Below are 19,440 nucleotides of genomic sequence, written 5' to 3' on the forward strand. Positions count from 1 at the left end.
TCCTAGGGGGTCACAGCAACACTTGTAATAACAACACAAATAATTCATACACCATTCGAAAGCCCATCAAAAACTGAGTTTATTGACACGATTTAATAGTCAGTATGACCACCATTAGCCCTTCAAACAGCATTCAAATGAGGTGGATAAGAACACAACAAATCTTCAAACAGTTCTGTTCGATTTTCCAGATTTTTCAACACAGTTTCCAAATTCATTCTCAAAGTTTCAACCGAAACAAATTTAACATTTAATAGCTCATTCAATTCAGTTTTTTATGGGCTTTAAAATGAGGTGTCGCGGAAGTTGTAAACTGCTGTCGATCTTGCTGTGACCCCCTAGGAAAAGGTTATGCCCCGCCCTCTGGAAAATCTGGAAAATCGAACGGAACTGTTTGAAGATTTGTTGTGTTCTTATCCACCTCGTTTGAATGCTGTTCGAAGGGCTAATGGTGGTCATACTGACTATTAAATCGTGTCAATAAACTCAGTTTTTGATGGACTTTCGAATGGTGTATGAATTATTTGTGTTGTTATTACAAGTGTTGCTGTGACCCCCTAGGAAAAGGTTATGCCCCGCCCTGTATTGTTCAGCTAGATGGTGAAGGATAAGACAGTTCTTTTAAAACTGGCCTGATCCTACGCCATTTCACTTCTGCACTTCTCAATTTTTTTCCAGTGGGAACACTTAGACCTAGCTTGCTGATTATACTCAAGAAGCTAAAAAGTGAAAACTAGTTCAGTCTATCATGTATCCTTTGTATATTTGGACCTATCAGTTCTAATCTTCAGAAATATGGAATATTGAATCTATCTACACCAGAATACCAGAATTGGGGCCTACCATTCAACATTTTTAAAGCTTTTTTGCTAGGATCAAATCACCTGCTTCCTTGACATTTTTGAAATGGGAAACAAGCTCACCCACTTCAGAAAGGAAAAAAAAATCAGCTTTCTATGTTGTCAGATCATACACCAGCCCCGCAACTAGATTGAGCAGGTCAAAAAGGTTGTGTTGCTATGCAACACAATTGCTGGCACACCAGCAATATTCCCAGTTTGTCTCCAACTGGGAGAGTTAGCACATCTTCATATAAAGGTATTTACATCCTGTTATCTCAGGAGCAAAATCCTTAGTCAAGATAGCTTTATAAACCAATTCCAGTCCCAATATGGAATACCTGAAGAACTCTTCACATTACCAAGAAGATCTCTCTTTTTTACCTCCTTTAACCCCTCCCCCCTCCGCTTGCAAGAATGAAAAGCTTACTGCTCCCACCTTTGCTCCCATCCTGAAAACTCACAAGACGGGTGGGTTCTGGCAGGCACTACTGCCAGTTTGCTTGTGGGTGCACCACACGTGCGCTTGCTTGATGTGCGTGTGCACACATGGGCAATACAATAAAAATTGTTCTGCGTGTGCGCAGAAGCAAAAACCAAGATGGCAGCGTCTATGGCGCTGCCCAGAGAACTGGTTTGGGGGTATGGCAGGCCTGGGTCTCTGCCGGTTCCAGCTACCCAGGCTGCCAAACCACTACTGATCCGAACTGGTCTGAATTGGTAGGAACCCACCCTGTCCCAAGAGTAACCGCCATGTTTGGTTTGTGAAGATTTAGTTAGAGCTGGAAAGTTCTGCCTGCCTTCTTGTTGCATGGCAAGCAGTGCCAACCTGGTATGAAGCCAAGATTTTCCTTCCTTCTGGAGCTCATTGTCTTCTGTAAAAGTGATGCCAAAGTCACTTTTCGTAGTGATCATTTGGATTTGTCCAGCCTATTTAAAGTATTTCTACTCTGCATGAGCAGCTTTGTTGAAGATGTGGAGCAAGGTATGAAGGACAAGAGGCCTTCCTGTAGAGCTCTATGTGTCTCTGTGGCCTAAGGTGGCCACATCAGTTGCTTTCATTATATGTTACCCCACTGTTTTTTAACTCTAGTATGCTGGGGAATTCTAGGAGTTGAAGACCACACATCTTAAAGTTACTAAGGTTGAAAAACACCACTTTACACCATCCTTCCTTCCTTCCTTCCTTCCTTCCTTCCTTCCTTCCTTCCTTCCTTCCTTCCTTTCTTCCTTCCTTCCTCTTCCATGTTAAGTCCAAATGCCATTAATTTTCAGCATACTCCAGTTTCTACAGTAGTAGCAAACCTCAGGTTGTAGCCTACATTCAGCTATGGAAACCTACTTAGTTATTTTGAGCCATTTGCTCTCTTTTAGCCCAGCCCTATTCCCAAGATATGTTGTTGCAGAGATTTAAAAAAAAAACCAAAGTGGATAGTAGTACTAATTAATAATAATTTTAATACCTATTTCCAATGCATTCCTCTGAATTTCCAAAGTATTCTTGATGATCTTTTTTGAAGCATTCCATGAAAGTTGGATAAAAATTGCTACTAAGGCTGGTGTGTCTTGTTCTTTGCCATAGATACATATTCATGGGTTCAGACTTTTATTTATTGATTTTTCAGATTTTATTATGTTTATGTTTTCATGTGTCAACTGCTAGGAAGTTGTTCTTGATCCTGGTGATATGTAAAAAACAATTGATTGATTGATTGATTGATTGATTGATTGAATGAATGAATGAATGAATGAGACATGTATTTTAATCTTAGAAAAGATATGTGTGTGTTTACTAATAAAAACTAATCAAGAACAATAGTTCTAGAAGGGGAGAGAGTTCAACTATGAGTATCAGTAGTAATAGCTTTACAGTGAATGGGAACCTTTTCCAAAATTAACAGATCTATAGGCATCATTTTCTGAAGTACAACTGTAGCCAAACAATGATAGGGAGAATTTATGGCATAGTGTTTTAGAAAATAGGACGTTGAGTATTGGCATCTTAGTGCTCTTCAGACCTTGTAATTATATAACAATGTAAATATAAAGCTTCATTGAGATCAAGTTTGATTCCTAGTGATTGCATGCGGATATCCATGTCATGTTCTTGGCAATATCATATAAGCTGTTTACAATTTTTTCTTTCTCGGATGTCTTCCTTTCCTTTCCGTTCTCCTCTCTCCTCTTTCCTTTCCTTCTTTCCTTTCCATTCTTTCTTCCTCTTTCCCTCTTCCCTCTTTTCCCCTCCTCTCCCTCCCTGCTTTCCTTCCTTATTTCCTTCCTTCCTTCCTTCCTTCCTTCCTTCCTTCCTTCCTTCCTTCCTTCCTTCCTTCCTTCCTTCCTCTTCCATGTTAAGTCCAAGTGCCATTTTCTATCATAATGTTTGTCGTGTGATTCAGCAGGGGCAATTTTAAAAACCAAATGTTATCTAAAACAGAGAAGATATATCCATTTTGTATATGAATACATGAAATATGAATAACCAGAAACCCATTATGTTAAATTTGTGAGACATTATGTGCATAAAAGAAATTCAGAGCAGAAGCAGCTTCAAAGATAAGTTTTCTCATTATCAACTGATCTATGAATATTTTACTCTTTCCTTTATCACTGAATCATTGGGGAAAAGTTTAGACTGCTTGTTTTGAAAATCAAAAGAATGCCCACCTTAAATTGTATCAAAACCATTGTTGTAGGATGTTTATATCTCTATTATGGCAAAGCTTTGTAAAGAAATTTATATTGTATGGTAGTCTTGGGAATAATGGATTATACACCTATTATTATCTTATCCTTTTGTGATCTATATTCATGTTTCTACATTCAATTGATTGAACTCCAGTAAATAATTGGACTGACCAGTGTCCATGTTTATAACCCCGCTGCCAAATTGACTGACGTATTTAAATTAAGAGCAGTGGAGTTTCCTGCTGAGTAGACATAACAGATTACATTGTTCATTTTCAGAATAAATTGTGAAATCATAATTAATGACTCAACTTCTAGACAAGGCAAGTTGTAGTGAAGATGTTTCATACTAACTCATAAGCAGCTTAATATCTCTGTGATCCCATGACATATATTCATGGCATAAATGAGGAATAAATGAGCCCATTTATTCCTGGCATAAATTGGGTACATTTGAATCCTCAACCAAAGTAGGATGTTTTTGAAAGGGATGCAGTGTTATGGAGCTTGTCTTGCTTCCTAGCTTCTCCTTTTGGGTTTATTTCATCAGGGAGGTAGTCTGACATTTTTTTCATAAGAACCATTGGGATTTTTTTTGCCAATGACATAAGCAGACAAGGAGAAACCACATAAAGGACAAAGACAGAGGTGTTTTGCAAGCAATTTTAAAGACTTGTTTGGTATGAATTAGTAATAAAGGGATGTTTCCCCCCCTTTCTCTAATTGCAGCAACAACTTGGGATGAGGCAGTAATGTTTTTCTTTTTGTTTTGGGTTTTGAGAGTGACAGGTTTGAAAAATGATAACAGTTGGTGTTCAAACTGGTATTGAGGGATTAGGAAGCAATTAAGGCCTGAAAATATCCTTATTATATGCTTCACCTCCCAGAATAGCAAAGCAAAATATGATTTTCCAATTAATGCTGAGTTTTTCTTTGTTTTGCCCTTGTGTTTATCATGACACAGTGTTAAAATTGTCTATGCTATAGTTAGTGCATATTCACACATTCACTGAAGAGATCTGCTTATATTCTAATTACTGGAATGCCATTATGATTATTATGAATGTTTTGGATATGTTTTGCAAGTCAGAAATATTTTGATTTTCCCTTATTAGCCAATTGAACAGCTAAGAAATTTTACTGTCGGTTTAGTAAAGAATCATAAAAGGAGCTTCACTGGAATTTACTTTTATATGCAGAAATGGATTTAATTTTGATTTCTTGTGATAAGCTCTTTATTACTGCAGGTTAGTGACACAGTATTCTAATGAAGTCATCTGGCTTTAAAAATTCAGAATAAAATTTTCCTGAGAAATGGAAACCAGAGCTCATAGGCTCATCATATAACTTTTATGGGACATTGTATTGCGTGATTCTATCTATTTCATGACAGTCTAAGGTCATATGATCCAGCATTCTTGCTGATGCTAAATTAAATCAGGATACATGCAATGTCTAGATGAAACTCCACTTAGGCATTGCACATACATTAATTGTATCCAAAAACAAACAAACATCCCCATTCCAAACACAACTGTAGGCCCGATCTGTTAATTTTAGAAGAACTTATTGAATGGTAAGTCCAGTTCCACAATCTTGGTAAAATAATAATCACTGCCGGCCCTGCCAAAAATTAGTAAGTATTCAGATTTGTGCCATGTGGTAAGTCATAATCATGTACACACATAATCATGTTAAACCCTTACCTAGTTCTGTTAACTAAGGATTGACTAAGATTACCAAGAATTGGCTAAGAATTCTAAGATCAGTAAGACTTGGCTAAGAATCATGCAATACAATGTAATACAAGGATTGACTATCATTGATTCTAACGCTTGCTTATAATAAGTCTGGATCAGTGACGGGATTCAAATAGTTTAACAACCGGTTCTCTACCCTGATGACCAGCTGGGTAGGCATGGCTTGGTGATCATGTGACTGTGTGGGCATGGTCAACTCAACGTCACTCACGTCGATGGGTGCTTCGCCTTAGCTGTTACAATGTAATAAGGGTTAACTAGAGAGGCAGTTTCTGGTTATGGCAATAAAGATTAGGCTAGAAACAACTCCAGAATATTTCCTTTCTTCCTTCCTTACAGTTTTTCCCCAAATAGGGACATCCATAGAATGAGAAAAGCAGTGTCATGTTGTTCTGCCATAAGCTTAGACTCTTTTGCATGTGCATTGTGAATCCCACACTTGTATGAAAATGGTGGAACTTGTATTACAAGAGCCTAATGCTGCTTTCATCATTTTGAAGAAAACGTAGTATCTGTTTGACACTTCTCATTCCGGATGTGCCTGGCCACTATGCTTTTTGCATTTTGGAAGACAGTAAAAACCATACTTCTTAAATGAGCATTGAATATTTAGCAATTTTACTTGGATGATTTTTAGGTGTGTGTGTGTGTGTGTGTGTGTGTGTGTGTGTGTGTGAGAGAGAGAGAGAGAGAGAGAGAGAGAGAGAGAGAGAGAGAGAGGAAAGGGGGGGAGTGGATATTACGCTGTTTTAAATAAGCATTATTATTTTATTATTTTATAGACCACCCTCATGTTTGTGAGAGGGTGGTATAAAAGTAGAATAAATGCACATTTATGGAACACTACATTTAAAATATCAGCACTTTATATTCTGTACATGTACCAATAAAATTAGGCAATTGACACCATTCCTTTTCAAAACAGCTACAGTAGCTATAACTTTAGCAAGATTTTTGGCAGAGCCTACTGAGTTGTGTTGCAACGGAACATCTCCTATGAATCCCACAACACTGCCGAAAGTTAGATGCAACCTCTCATGAGAATAACAAGATCAGACAGACTAGGAATTAAACCATATGGCATATTGTGAAAGTGCTTCTAGTGATGGGAATCACTAGAAAGTACTGTTTCATATAAACATCCCAAAGAAATAGAAATGCATTTGAAAGTAGACCAGGCAATACTTGATTCTGTTGAATCCACAACAGAGATATCATATATGCACACTGAATTCTGGGCTACCACTTCCATTGTTAGGAGCGCTTCTTCGGCTACTGTGACAATGGCCATCCTGGTTTGTATTCTTAGCACTGTGTCAGGTGGGGATGGCTGCCTTGACGTGTTGAATGGCTTCCTCTGCTGAAGGAAACATTGAAATGGAGAAGCTAGAATCATGGAGCAGTTGTTAGCACAGCAAAGATAACGAGAGGAATGTGAGATGATAATGAGTTTTAAACTAGGATTACAGAAAACAATGAAGGGGTTTAAGTCCACCCTGTGACATGGCGTCCATAAGGCTAGTTGCTCTCAGTCCAACTTCCCTCATATGGTACTATGTATCCATGCTACCTTGAGCTTCCGAATGAAGGGCAAAATATAAATTCCATTCAATGAGCACTGATAAAATGTTAAAACTATAGGGGGGGGGGGCACCTTGGTTGCTCTAATTGTTGCCAAATTAAAATGGTCAGCATCTACCACCATGGTCTATGGCAGCTGAAAGTGCAAGGAATTGAAGATCAGAACTTCCTGGAGGGTTTCTTACCCTTCTCTGAATATTGCTGTTCATTTGCTGGGTGTTGGGTTGGAGAACAGTCTTACATTCACTTCATTGTGTATACACAAACAGAGACCCTTGGGGATCAAATCAAATCAAATCCTTCCTTAAAAACACTGGAAGTTTTAAAGAAGAGATTAGAGAACTATTTGAAGTGATGTAGGGTATCCTACCTAAGCAGGGGGGTTGGACTAGAAGACCTCCAAGGTCCTTTCCAACTCTGTTGTTCTGTTCTGTTCTGTTCTGTTCTGTTCTATTCTATTCTATTCTACTCTATTCTTCCCCTTTCCCCTTCTCTTTACTTTCATTCAATATTCCACAAATATAACAAAAGTTAATCTGAAAAGTTAGTTATGTGGTTGAGTTGATAGATTAGATTTAAATCTTTTCTCAAATTTCTCCACCATGTAACCTTTATTTTTCAAAATGGGCTGGTTCTACTACACAAAATAAAATAGAGTAGCTGTCAGGTACTGCTTTATCAAATATTTAACTGAAAGTAACTAATATCTATTAATCTCATCTCTGAAATGTACTACCTACGCCTAATTTACAAATATGTTTTCATACTCTAAGAGGTGTTATAAATAATGGTAATGATGCAATGATGAGTACAGAATTATTCATAGGAATGCATGGTTTAGTATTCATTCTTAGAGATTTAAAGGACCATGTGTTAAATAGATGGTTAAGGGATAGGTTCCCACAAACTAGTGTGTGTGTTTAGAAGTTGAATGAGTTCTTGAAAAAGCTGCTACATATTGGTGCCACCTGTTTTCACTGAAACCACTTTTAAAGTGTTTTCAATCATAATGTAAGGGTTCAATGTTATTGTCCTTTTGCAAAAGTTTTCCTCTGAGGATGAAGTAGAAACTTGACCTCACATAACTGAGAATCGTTCAGCACCACTTTTCCCTTTCTCAAGGGCTATTGGTATATATTACTTGTTAGAGACATATTACTTGTAGTATATGCATAAAATATGAGTGACAGAAGAAAACTATGAGAACGACGCTCTTTAAAAACTATGATCAATTTGCCAATGACTTCCAGAGAAGGCACACAAGCAGTGAAGTGCTGACGATACACCTCACTAATCTTTCATTATTATTATTAAAATAAAATCTAGTGCAGTGATGGCAAACCTTTTTTGGCTGCTGTGCCAAAAGTGGGGGTAGCACAGGGGGGTTTTGCACCAGCATGTCACACTCATAATGCTATGCACACATCCCCCCAGTGCGTGCACATACGCACGATCAGCGACCATCCCACTTTCCTGTGGTTTTTTTCACCTTCTCCAGGCTCCAGAGGCTTTCTAGGAGCCTGGGGAGGGCAAAACAGCCTAACTGCCCCCCCAGACACCCTCTGGATGCCTCAGGAACTTCCCTAAAGCCTCCGGAGGGCATAAAATGACCTACTGGGAACCCAGAAGTTCAGGAATGGTGACTTCTGGTTTGTCCTTAGGATGGTTTTTCAACCCCTGGAGCCTTCAGGAGGGTTCCCTGAAGGCTCCGGAGGGCAAAAAATGGACCTACGGATTGCTCGTAGGGCCGTTTTTCCCCCTCTTGCACTGAAGGTTCTGGAGGTCGAAAATCGGCCCTACAGACAAACTGAAAGTCACCATTCCCAAATTTCCGGGTTCCCCATAGGGCCGATTTTTTACCTCCAGAGCCTTCAGGGGCCTTCAGGAGGCTTCCCTGAAGGCTCTGGAAGGCAAAAAACGGCCCTACAAGCAAACCGAAAGTAATTTCCTTTAGGGAAGCCTCTGGAGGTTGAAAAACGGCCTCAAAAGGTAAGGCCGAAGTGCGCACTGGCCACCTGACAGGGCATCACCTTTTGTGCCCTGACAAATGGCTCTGCGTGCCAACTGTGGCACACATGCCATAGGCTCACCATCACGGCCCTAGTGTGCAGCATAAACAGACTAGGATCAAAATGGTTGCTATATTTTAAATTATTCATAATGGCATGATATTTCCTCTCCCTCTCTTCCTCCCTCCCTCCCCCCCTCTCTCTCATTCCCCCCCTCTCTAAAAATAAGATTTACATAATCCAAATTTCAGTGGCCTGTACAAATCTTTCCAGGGAAAGATTGAAGGCAAAGGAGGTCCAGGCAGAAGAAAAACATCATGGCTTCAAAATCTAAGGGTCTGAGTTTGGACAAAACTCAGCTGCACTTTTTCGTGCAGCTGCTGATAAAAATAGGATTGCTAACATGATCGCCAATGTCCAATGACAGATATGGCACAAGAAGAAGAGAAAGTACAAATTGCAAACTTAAATTTGACGCAATAAAACAGAGAAGAAACATTCAGTGACCAAAAGACGACTATCATCTCAATCTTCCAGACACAAAGTCCTAGAGAAGTTCCTCCAAAATCAAATTGCTCTGTTGACTCTGTTCCATATATCCACCCATACAGACATTTGTGGAGAGGAAAAACGTAGGAAAAAAAGTGGAGGGGAGAGAGTGGTAACTAATCCCCTTGACTTAATTCACAAGAGTATCCACCCTGATAGAGCCAATGAAAATATTAAAAAAATGATTTAAAAAAAGCATGAATGGTGGCTTCTCAGTGGCTTTTTGCAGTGGCTGTGAACTATTTAAGCTATTTACTCATGAAATGAATACTATTGAAAACACAAATGATGATACTACTAAAAAAAAGTCATCACAAACACTACATTTACCTTGATACATTTAAAGAAATCTTTTGGCCTTAACTTCAAGTCTTTTTGATATTTAATCTATACCTAAAGTCTGTAGCAGGCAAACTGGCAGATGGCCACTTATGTATCATCAATATTTGCAAATATTTCCCAAATATTTTGGAGATTCAGCATTCAAATGTGATCCTTTTGATCCACGAGGGGACTTGATCCAGATGTTACTGCATTTAAAAAGGGCAGTGATCGTGCATGACTAATTGTCAGTAACAAGTAGCATACCATGGTAATTTTTAATCCATCCTGTGCTTTTCCACCTAAGTATGTGATGGTAGTTGAGCAAATGACCACAGTATGCATAGGCGTAACTGTTTCTCCGCTGCTTACAGATTCCATCCAAATTCTTTGCTTTACTTGGAAATTCACTAGGAATATTTAATGAACCATTTTACCCAACTCCTATGTAAGTCTGTAAGTTTCTGGAACTTTAGGCAGTTTCCATACATAGAATTTATTTTTACTTATGCTTGTATGTAGATAGGGGGAGTAAAGAGTAACAAAATCAATCCTCCCTTCCTCTTTCCTGCCCTCCCTCTCTCCCTCTCTCCCTCTCTCCCTCTCTCCCTCTCTCCCTCCCTCCCTCCCTCCCTCCCTCTCTTTCTTTCTTTCTTTCTTTCTTTCTTTCTTTCTTTCTTTCTTTCTTTCTTCTTTTCCTCCACTACTGAAAAGTATTTTAACAACTGTAACATTTTCCACTCAGATTCTTGCTTTTTAATTTTGTTTTCTTTGGACAGCCATGCATGTAATTGATACATATATTCCATGAATGTGTATCTCCAACAGTTGATCTTCCCTGTTGTCTGTAGAGGGCAGCTGAAATGTAAAACATCTATATTAATAATGGGCCTCACTGGAAAGCTATACTGTCCTATGGCCAAGAGCCTTGTCCATAACACACCCACTAAGAGTTGATTCAGATCACCACAAGCAATCTCCTGAATTTTCCTTGGAAAGCTGCAGCAATTCCTGGAACAGTGGGGCTGCTGTAATGTTGGGAATTTGTGCTGGCTGTGTATAATATATATTTGGCATAGTATTATGGCCAAGGACAGATTGAAATTGCTTATGGAAAGAGGAAAATAAATGTGTGTAGAGACCCTTTAGTGACAAAGAACAGGGTAATATCAGGTAAAGTCCATGAGGTCATTCTTCCCTCTCTACACTCACACGCACATACACAAAATATCATACTTAAGCAGTAATTACTTAATTTCACATGACAGGCTTCCCTAGTCCAAAATTCTCCACATATGTTATAATCCCTAACTAGCAAAGACATTTGTTTGGAGAGAGTTTCAGCAAATCATTTAATATCACTCATGTTCAAGATATTAATTCCGATACCCAAACTTGGTTTCACACCACTCATCTCCAGTTTTCTACCCAACATACTCCTGTCTTCTGATAAATTGTTGTGTTCTGCATGTCCTCTAGAGCCTGAAAACACTATACAAAATAATGCATTATTGCTCTATGCTGCAATTTTTGGGGGGGAAAGGGGACATGTGAGTCCATAGCTTGGGTAAAAGCACTCCTTCATACTATTGCGCAATTGCTGCTATTGTTATGCAAGATCTTAGCGGTGTGATTGTAGCCAATTGTTTATCATAAGTTCAACGTATATACATCATAGCCAAGTAAATTTAGAAAGTCAAATAAGATTATATGAAGTTAGCAATTTGCTGGTATTCAGAATGATTTGAGAGGGAAAGTATCAGAGGTGATATTCGGCAGGTTCTGAGAGAACTGGTAGCAGAAATTTTGAGTAGTTCAGAGAACTGGTAAATGCCACCTCTGACTTGCCCCACTCACATCTATTCTCTACCTCCCAAGTCACAGCTTATTGGGAGGGAATGGGGATTTTGCAGTATCCTTCCCCTGGAGTGGGGTGGTAATAGAAATCTTACAATATCCTTCCTCTGCTACGCCCATCAAGCCATGCCACACCCACCAAGCCATGCCCACAGAATTGGTAGTAAAAATGTTTGAATCCCACCACTGGAAAGTATCAATATTTCCCCAACAGATTGTGGAGAAATTAGTGGTTCAATTTTTCTATACCATATTGGTAAAAAGAAAATGTGATTAATTGTCATAATGGCGATGACTGCATGTGTATGAGAAAAGAAAGAAAAGAAGAAAAAGTTTACTCTAAACATTAGGTAAGTCAGCCTTTCTTTATCTTCCTCCTTTTCCGTCTTTTTCTTTATTTCATTTGCTTCTTTGCAATGTATTATGATTTGTGTTAGGTTTTCTTGTTAAATAAGAAGAATTCTTCTTTTTAAGCGTACATGTCTTTTCAACTTCTATATGGGTGAGGACATCCATTATCCTGGGGCACTATATCATCAGTATGTTGGTAATATTAATTATACATCTCTGTCCCAACCTGACCTAGTAATGCTGAATGGGGTAGCATTCCCCTAGAAAGTGTTGGGAATCCTTCTGGGTTCACCATTCCTGCTCTGAAAGCAGATGGGGGCCATGACTAGGGAAGTCTTTACAAGGCCCCTCTTGTGCACTATTAATGCCTGTTTCTGAACTAGGAGACAGTAGGAGAGTGGTGGTGCAGTGGTTAGAATGCAATATTGCAGGCTAATTCTGCACACTGCCAGCAGTTCGAACCTTACCAGCTCAAGGTTGACTCAGCCATTCGTCTTTTTGAGGTCAGTAAAATGAGGGCTTAGATTGTTGGGGGCAAACTGCTGACTCTGTACACCTTTTAGAGATGTCTGTAAAGCACTATGGAGTTATTGCTATTCACAGTAATTCATGCCTTAGTCACCTCCCAACTGGATTACTGTAGCATATTCTGCACGGGACTGTAACTGAAGAGCATATAGAAGCTGTAGTTAATCCAGAATGCAGCAGTGGAGGCAGCCTGGAGCACTTCATGATGCACCTAGAATGGAATAGAATACGTTGGAAGGGACCTTGGAGGTCTTCTAGTCCAACCCCCTGCTCAAGAAGGGGAACCTATACCATTTCAGATAAGTGACTGCCTAGACTCTTTTTAAAAACACCCAGAAAACATCCAGTGATGGAGTGCCCACAATTTCTGGAGGCAACCTGTTCCACTGGTTCATTGTCCTCACTGTTAGGAAGTTTTTTCCTTAATTCCAGGTTGCTTTTCTCTTTGTTTCCAACCATTGTTTCTTGTCCTGCCCTCTGATGCTTTGGAGAATATTTTAACCCTCTCCTCTTTGTGGTAGCCCCTCAACTACTGGAATACTGCTACCCATGTCACAATCCTGTGAGCTGCACTGGCTTCCACTGGACGTCTGGGTGCAATTGAACATGTTGGCTTTACTCATATAATCCTGCAAGACATTGAACCAGGTTACATGGAGGACCATCTGTCTCCAGTCATTTCTCCAGTCAGCGTTGGCATGCTCTGTCACCTTGTGGAACCTATCATGCCTTCCCTTTACAACACCTACTCTGTGGAAAATTGTCCCTTCTCTCCAAAAATCAGAATGGCCCCAATCTTTCTGGGTTTTTTTGCATGGTATCAAAGACTTAGATGTTTTCTCAGGCTTTTTAGCTAGAAATTCACAAAAGGCAACACTTTTGGTGAATGAGTTTGCTTCAATGTATTGAATGTACATGTATTGAATGTACACATATTGTACATTCAATGTACATGTATTGAATATGAAAATTTTTTGAATGCTGTGGGTAAATGAATTTGTAACAACAACAACAACAACAACAATGTCATGACCGAATTGCTAAGATTGTTCACTGGAAATTGTGCCAAAAGTTTGGATTTGAGTACAGCAAAAACCACTGGGAACATCAGGTTGAAAAGGTTTTAGAGAATGAAAAAGTCAAGATCTTGTGGGATTTCAGAATTCAGACTGACAGGCACTTGGCCTACAACACAACTGACATAACAATAGTTGAAAAGAAAAAAAGTTTGGTTCATTGATATTGCAATACCTGCTGATGTGCAAATTGAAGATAAGCAGCAAGAAAAATCACAAAGTACTGGGACTTGCGAATTGAAGTTGAACGACTGTGGAAAAAGAAATTGTTTGTTGTCCCGATTGTAATTGGAGCCCTTGGAGCAATACCTAAAGGGCTAACTCGCTACTTGGAAATTCTAAATTTATCAGGCTTGAATATGACTCTACAAAAAACCACCCTACTTGGAACAGCTTATATCCTTCGACGTTATCTTAACAGTGCCTAGGTCCTTGGTTAGGACTCGAGCTGTTGAGCCACCAACCAGCCCCAAAGGCTGTGAATCTCGCCAAAGGTTAACCACATAATAATAATAATAGTAATATTGCTATTGCTATTACTATTACTTATATTATTTTTGGTATCATGTTTCACTGCTTTTAATCCTCTGTTTGCAATCCAGATTCACTGTCATGAGATGGTTGGTTATATAAATTGTTTAAATGTCACGTCTTTCAAGAAAATGTAACAGCAAAGTTTCTAAAATTCAACTGGATTATTTAAAACGTGTTTAAAGAAGTATCCCAAGTGAACATGATATATTCACAAAACACGAATTCCTAAATTAAAACAAAACAGACAGATTGTGGATTCTGCAGATATGTATAGGACACATAGATCCAGAAGATTACCATGGCCTGAACTAAACACCCTCCTCCTCCTCCTCATCTATTAAGTGGCTGTTTTTAAAGGGGACATTTCTAAAGGTTGTTGGTTTTTACATCAAGCTCCTGCTAAAGGCACAAAGGAAGCTTGGCTGTTGCAGAGGCTGCTGCTTCTCTGGGCCAATTGGCAGGTCAACAGCAGTCTGAAAGCATCTCTAAATTGTGGTCAGTGTGTCTAATGCTGGAAATCCAAAGGTCTAGGTAAGTTGTTTACTTTCTCTCATTCTGGCACCATCCTGGACCTATATTTAAATGGACCAAAACCGGCCTGAACTCAAAGGTAATTTAATGCTAAAGGAATTAAGGCTGAGATCCTATTTGGCCATCTTTGGAGGGAAAGTGGGGCTTGCTTTGAGTAAATATGCATCAGACAGAGCGGTAAGAGGTGACGAGGGGAGGCTCTTAAGTTACCACCTAAAAATGGTCCCCAGCTGGAGAATGTAAAGGATCCTGGAAAGCAGCCAGGGAGAGCCTGGTGCTTGAGGAGGAGGAGAAGGAGGAAGAGGAGGAGGAGGAGAAGGAAGAAGAAGAAAAGGAAGAAAAGGACAAAAGCTGATGAAACCATACTGCGTGTGGCAGCAAAAGATGACGAAAACAACACCATGCAAAGCAGTCTAAGCAAACTCCAAAGCTGTGTATTTTCTCTGTTTGGTTACTCTTGGAACAATGTGGAAACAGCCATCCAATATCCTAGGGCTTTTGTTTATCTGGGGGTTTTTTTGGAAATGAAAAAAAAAAAGCCTAAAAATGAGAGAAAAACAAGTGTTGCTTCCAAATGGAGAGTCATGTGTTTTGATTCAATCTAATTATACAAAATGATATTTTTCTAACCCCTGAAGTTGCCCTGCTTCTTTGTGTCCCTCTTCATTTGTTTACATTTAGCACAGTGAAATATCCAAGTCTTAGTGACTTTTGAAGGAAGAAAGGAGGGGAAAAAAATCCTAGGCTTTGGTATTTGCTACTCTCCGTTTCTTCTGGCCTTGTAAACAAACCTCATGTTTTCCTCACGTCATGGCCCTCTTCCTACAATTCCTACATTGGTTATTGTTCTTTTTTATTTTTATTGAACTCAGGAGCACTTTCACAACTTTCTAGAGCTATTATTGTGCTCATCAATTCTGTCAGTCTCCAACTGATGGAACTTGAGCAGGATATCTTCAATGAGGCTTTGATTCCCAGGGGTCTAGGTGGAACTGTGCCCCAGGATGATCTGTGGAGGGATAGCAATCAAATGCTAAGCATGTATCTGTGAAATACACCAGATGGGCTCTCCAGGGGCAAGAAAGAGATGGGAAGAGAATCGTGTTTCTGTCAAGTTAACTTGGTCACAGGCCATTTTGGGAAAGTAAGGGGCTTGGCCCACTGTCCTTAGCCTCTTCCCTGCTTTAAAGGGAAGAGGCTAGAGAACAATAAGTTGCTGAGAAGGGATAATAACATGCGTAGCTTTCTCATTTTTAAACATTATTTTGCGAAATGAACTTTTTACATGCATGAAATGGATTGATCTGCTTCTGCCTTTTCTGTTCAACAGAACTGAACAGAGCAAAGCAGAACAGAGTAGAATAGAATAGAATAATTCTTTATTGGCCAAGTGTGATTGGACACACAAGGAATTTGTCTTTGGTGCGTATGCTCTCAGTGCACTTAAAATAAAAGATACCTTCATCACGAATCATAAGGTACAGCACTTAATGATAGTCATAGGGTTCAAATAAGCAATGAAATCATACTAGAAAACAATCAATATAAATCATAAGGATACAAGCAACAAAGTTGCAGTCATACATACACAATCGACAAAGTACATGTGCATGTTTTACAGCTACTAACATTCTAAAGATACACGCAATGACTTCTAAAAGGGAATTATCCTTCCTTTGATTTCTAGTTATTGCAGAGATGAAGTCCATCCAGGATTTTTCTGATGATTAAGAATTTGTTGGGAAATGATCTCTCCTCACTCTCTCTCTATCCATCCTTTCTTTTTGCAGTCTTGTGGGGGAGAGGGAGAGGAGAATGCTGTGATTTTATTGACTGCTTGTAGAGCAATAGCAGTAGACTTATATACCGCTTCATAGGGCTTTCAGCCCTCTCTAAGCGGTTTACAGAGAGTCAGCATATTGCCCCCAACAATCTGGGTCTCATTTTACCCACCTCGGAAGGATGGAAGGCTGAGTCAACCCTGAGCCGGTGAGATTTGAACCGCTGAACTGCTGATCTAGCAGTAGCCTGCAGTGCTGCATTTAACCACTGCGCCACCTCTTATGCACTTATGCATAAGCAAAAGTATTACTACTAAATATTAATGACACATATAGTTGCAACATATGTTATATAAATATTTCATTTTTAAAATGCAGTTCTACATGTGTCTTTGCGATGGCATTCTTCTGGGCCAGCCTCCACCCCTCTATTCCTTTAGGGATAATTCCAGTTGGCTTTGGTCTGGAATCTGCAGAAGGAGTGGTCCAGTCATCAATGCTTGTTATGCAGGATGCTTTAGGCTTTACTTTCATCCACTTCTTAACATCTACATGAAGCCATTGGGGAAGATTATCCATTGACATGAGATGCAGCATTATTAGTACACCAAGATACTTTACAGTTGAACAAATGAGGCTGTTGAAGCTCTATTCCAGTGTCTGGATGCTATGGGGACCTGGACAAGGAAGAACAGGTTTTGATTGAGTAGATTTGGGTTTGGGCCTCATGGATCCTTGAACATGAGATTTTCCATTTTGGTGCTTCCTCCTCAGAGCTTCTACACAATTTTGGAGTCCTCCTGAAATTGCAGCTCATATTTAAAGGGCAAATAACAGCTGTAGCCAAGCAATTATAACACATCTGGCATGCAAAACTGAATCATACATGTTAGTTGCACCCATTCGTGGATCTGGAAGTCCTGCTCACTGACTCCCACACCCTAGTTACCTCCCACTTGAACTACTGTAAGGTTCTCTACATGGGGCTGTTGTTAAGGATCATGCATAAGTTACAATTGGTCTAGAATGCATGAGTATGTTCATGTAGAATCACTATGTGTAAGGTGTACAAGCTACCTGTAGGCTTCTGTGTGCAATTCAAGGTCACATGGCACAGGAATACATTAATTGCAGGGCAACTTCTTCCCAATGATATCTTCCCACTCTCCAGTAGAGTTGGTGTTATTCTGAGCACTTTCTCTGAAACAGTATTATCTGATGGGACCCACTTTCTATTTTAGCACCTGTCTTCTGAAATAATTTCCACCACCATTGAGATATGGTTGGCCCTAATCCCATTGGCCTCAGAAAAGTAGTAAAAAAAATAGTAAGGGTTGTAAAGCCATTACAAATAATTTCCATTTTGTCCCTTTGGATGAAGTAGTCACTAGGAATCAAGTTTGACAAGGCAGTCTATTCTACTATACCATTAAGCATTATTGTGTTGGCTTAAATAAATATTTTAGCATAGAACAAAAAGATATCCAATAGGCCCAAATGAATATAATGTCTGTCCTTTAGACTGATGCTGTGCAGGTGATTTTTTGATTAAGAAAATGAGTGAGTGGAGTAAGACTGATATGGCAGAAAGGAGGGATCTGAACCTTCCAATGTCTTGGTAGAAATTGAAACACCTTCCCAGAGTTTTCTGTACTGGAGAGTTTTTCCTTTGTAAATGGCAGATTCCGAGAAGTAGCAAGTCAGTCAAGGTCTAACATTCCTTTTGTCCTCCATTGCTATAGACCAATCTAGTTTACCCTTCCTCTATTAGTAACATTAAAAAAATAGTATGTTCTACTTAGTGTTAATTCGTGTATCAAACACCACATCTGATTTGGGCTTAACTCACTCACTTCTTATCTGTCCAGACTGAATGACTGCACAAGATATAGAGACTACAAATCCCATAAAATCCAAGCATGGCAGAAGGCACCAGGCAGAGGGAGGGGATGCTGAGCTAAAGTATCCCTTAGGATGGAATAATCTGATTGAAATACCCGGGTTATAAGCCAAGTACATTCACGAACATAATGTTCTTCCTTAGAGCGAACACTATGATGAGCTGTCAAATATCCTAAACAGGAAGTAAGTGTACAATAATTTCTATGTGCCAACTACTAGTTTTAACATTATCGTTATTCCTTTGTTTTTCACTTGCTCTCCAAAATACTCTGTTTACCCAGGCAAGAAAATCAAATTACCTCACTTCACCTCTGAAGTGAAGAGGGAACTAAGTAGGCCATTTTCCCACCTTCCTCGTGGCCCCATGGATTGCTCTTCCCCATGGCAGAGAGAGAGAGAAGGAGAGGGAGAGAAGGAGAGGGAGAGAGAGGAGTTGTCAGAAGAAGGCATGAAGAGACTGTGAGGCAAGGGTGGGCACCTATGGCCCCTTTACAACCTGAGGACTTCAACTCCCAGAGTTTAGCTCCAACGCTGGCTCAGAAATTGAACCCAGAGGTTGCAAAGGGACCATAGTTGCTGTGGGAAAAGACTCCCAACTTTGGGTTTTTATTTGGATTTAAAACTATTATTTTGTCTTTATGGAGGACATCAGAGAGCAGGAGGAAATTTTTCATGGGGTAAAGCATCTGCATTCTTGTTTCTTTGGGGATTTGGCTGCCTAGAGAAATCAGGAAGATATTTTTGGTTCCAAGGGAATGTTTTCTTAACTCAAGACCCAGTACTCTACTGCAGGATGAGGAGTCGGAGAAAAACTCTTGCTGTTGCTCATATGTAGCCTTGTATTTGGCCTTGTATCAGTGATTTTTTTTGAGGGGGGAGTGTAGAGGTAGTAAGCTCAGTGCTTGTCATTCTCCTCTGAAATCATGTTGAATTGGACGTATGCCTGAGTAAGGATGTTGTATGTTTGGTTGAAAACTTTTTTTAAGGGCAGTTCATTTCTTTTTGCTGTATGCACTGTCTTTTGCCATCAGGTTTGATTTGGGCTAAACATGATCCAGTTGGTCTGTTTCATTTGAAATGCCAAATGAACTGGTTAATATGAATGCACTACAGTATTACTTGCTACTGTAGGA

Source organism: Thamnophis sirtalis, unplaced genomic scaffold, assembly GCF_051295495.1.
Source record: "Thamnophis sirtalis isolate CommonGarterSnake01/CBP01778 unplaced genomic scaffold, rThaSir2_p1.2 scaffold_1, whole genome shotgun sequence".
Lineage (NCBI taxonomy): Eukaryota > Metazoa > Chordata > Lepidosauria > Squamata > Natricidae > Thamnophis > Thamnophis sirtalis.